Consider the following 3,193-nt stretch of genomic DNA (forward strand, 5'->3'; position numbering starts at 1 on the left):
GAGAGATTTGATGCTAATATCCATTATTATTGTAATTTATTCCTATGTCAATAATAATGGATATTAGCGTCAAATCTCTCTTAAATTTAAATTTAAAACTTTGTATATATATATATATATATATATATATATATATGGGGGAAAAGTAAAAAGAAAACAAAGAAAATGCACATTAGATATAAAAAATAAAGTTTTTTATGCAAAGTAAAGATATCTACATACAATTAGAGGATTTGAGGTGGAATTGTGAGGTATGAAAGTTATTATTATGATTCATTATAGAGATTCAAAGTCATACCGGTATCGTCAGAAGCTGATCACTGACTTTGAATGAACACCGATTTCCAAACGGTGTCCGGTCTAATAGTATCTGAGTGAAAAGATTACATTCAAGGGAGGTACGCAGTTCTGAAAGTGATGCAATTAAGGTAGATATAAATACTGGAATATCAATGGTGTATGGGATGTATGGAGATTTGTGGTATTACTGTTAAGGTTATTAGTGTCCTGTATTAAGTTGTGTGTTCATGTTGAGTTGTGGATGATATTTATTAATAAAAGTTGCCTCTTTATTTAATCTTTGGTGTACTGAGGTGTTCTGTGAACATTGATAGAAAGGGAAAATTAGGAAGTTCGGTTTAAGGTTCCTAGCACATCTTTCTGTATTCACTGATCTGTATCTGTCTGTATTGTAGATAGCGGATTTTTTCTTTGTGAAGAGTTGTTCTTCGTCCGAAGAATTTGATTTTATCTTAAATATTTCACCTTGTTTGAAGTGAAACTCTGTACCCTCCAAAAGGTGGAGGCATGTGCCACGGTTAGGCCTCCCGCATTTTTTCACTTTTGGTTCCGTTGTTAATAGATATAGTGTTGTGTTGGTTAATATTTTTTCTATGATTTCGGTTGCATTTTGCTCTTGATAATTTTGTGTGAGCCTAAAATTTTGTTCATTGTTTTATCTCCAGTGAGAATGGGTAGATTTTGGATGATGATGTTGAAGGCCGCATTGTTTCTAGGGTTGTGTACGGAGATGTATGGGAGTATTTTTAAGTCTGGTGTAGTATTTCGGTTGACTTCCCTTAATGCTTGTATGTCTATTTCCTTTGCTCGTTTAATCTCATTATTTATTGATGATGTTGGGTAATATCTCCAGATTAGTATTGATTTGAGTTCAAGGAGTCTTCGTTCACGAGTGTTGGTATCCGAAACTATGGTACAGATTCTTTTCTCTACATTATAAGGTATATAAATTTTTGTGTTTGGGGTGGCATGAGTTGAATAAAAGGTATTATTTTGAATCTGTGGGTTTCGATGTGGTTATTGACTATTTTTATTAGGATGTCAAGAAAAGGAAGTTGTTTATTGCTGTGTTCCATGGTGAATTGTATGTTGCTATGATATTGTTGAGCATTATTTTGAAATCGAGGAGTTTGTCCATGCCATCTTTCCAAAGTATAAAGCAATCGTCCAAATACCTCTTCCAGTTCTCCTTTAAATAGCAATGAAATGAGGTGCGATATTTTTGTAGTGATGATTGGTATATTTTAAGTTCTAGATAACCCATTACAAGGTTCGCAATCACTGGCGAAGCTCAGGTTCCCATTGCAATTTCACATTTTTGTCGATAGTAAGCTGTATCGAACATGAAATAGTTGTTCAGTAGGATGAATTTGAGTGCTGCGATTATTAATCTGTGGTTGATGCGCCCTGGGATCTCTTCTGGGTATTTTTCTAGCCAGAAGGTGATTGCTTCTATACCATAATCCTGTGAGATGTTGGTGTACAAGTTCACCACATCGAATGATACTAACAGGGTTCCTTCACTTATTGTTTTCGGGGGATGATTAAGCATGCTTAAATCATTCCTGGTGAAGCTTTTCACATATTTTTAAAATGGTTTGAGTAAGATATCGAGGAAATTGCTCAAACGGTGAGTTTCACAAGCAGGGCCAGCAATGATGGGTCTTAGTTTGAGGTCAGTGGGGGGAGGAACATTAATGCATAGACTTGGAAAACCTTTGCAAGCTTTACTAATATGTGGATTTTTGTGGATTTTAGGTCATCCGTAGAATAGACTTGGTTTGTATTTAAAATTGGATAGTCAATATCTTTTTTAGTGAGGCCCTCTCCATGTATTTAAAGTAAGACGGATAAGTTTTTAAGTGTCTTCTGTGGATTATAGTGCTCTATCTTCTCATAGTAAATATTGTTTTCCAACATGGAGAGTATTGAATTTTTATAGTACTCTGTGTCCATCACTACTACCGCACTTCCGTTATCGGCTTCTTTAATAGTCAGATTTATATCATTTTTTAACTCGATTATGTTTTTCCATTCATTTGTGCTGAGGTTGGATTTAATTCGCTGTTTTTGTAGGGTATTAAAATGGAAAATTGGTAATGTGTTCACGAAAGTCAAGTGCTTTATTTCTGCCTTTTTGTAGGATAGTATTCGCTTTTGTTTTCTACTATTGAGTCATCTTTGCTGATGTAGTTGTGAAGTGCTTCTGTGAGGCGCAATTTTCGGTAAAAATTCATAGTGTCATCTTTGATTTCATTCGGGTTCGATCTGCGAGGGGTTGGTGTAAACTTCAAATCTCTTGCTAGAATTTTAGTTTGTGCAATACTTAGGATTTTCTTTGATAAGTTGATTATTTTCGGTTGTTTATGTATATTTTATTCGATTTCATATCTCACTTTCCTTGATTTAGGTCCAAAATATGGTTGTAGTAGGTGAATTGTTGTGGGAAGTCTGTATTGTATTTGGTTTGGTAAGGAGTAAATGGGTGTAATGTGCGTCTGTGGTAGTATGTTTATTGTGGGGTGACTATGTAGTGGACTAGATTATGGTTGTTCTGGGGGTTGTTATCTTGTCTATGATTGATGTGGCTTGGGTTAAATATATTGTTAATCGTGTAATGCGGGTAGAGGGAGAAGTTATGTTGTCTAGTTAGGTTGTGTCTAGTTGAATATTTGAAGTATCCATGTTGATGGTTAAGTCTCCGAGACAAATTTTTCGATTGTCCGTGGCATGATGGGGATAGATTGGTAGGTAATGGTATATATATATATATACACATATACAATACATATATATATATTGCGGAGAAATGGCTAAAATTTGCCCTGGTTATAAGTATACAATATGTTATATATATATATACATATATATGTATATATATATATATATATAT

Source organism: Octopus bimaculoides, chromosome 1, assembly GCF_001194135.2.
Source record: "Octopus bimaculoides isolate UCB-OBI-ISO-001 chromosome 1, ASM119413v2, whole genome shotgun sequence".
NCBI classification, from domain to species: domain Eukaryota; kingdom Metazoa; phylum Mollusca; class Cephalopoda; order Octopoda; family Octopodidae; genus Octopus; species Octopus bimaculoides.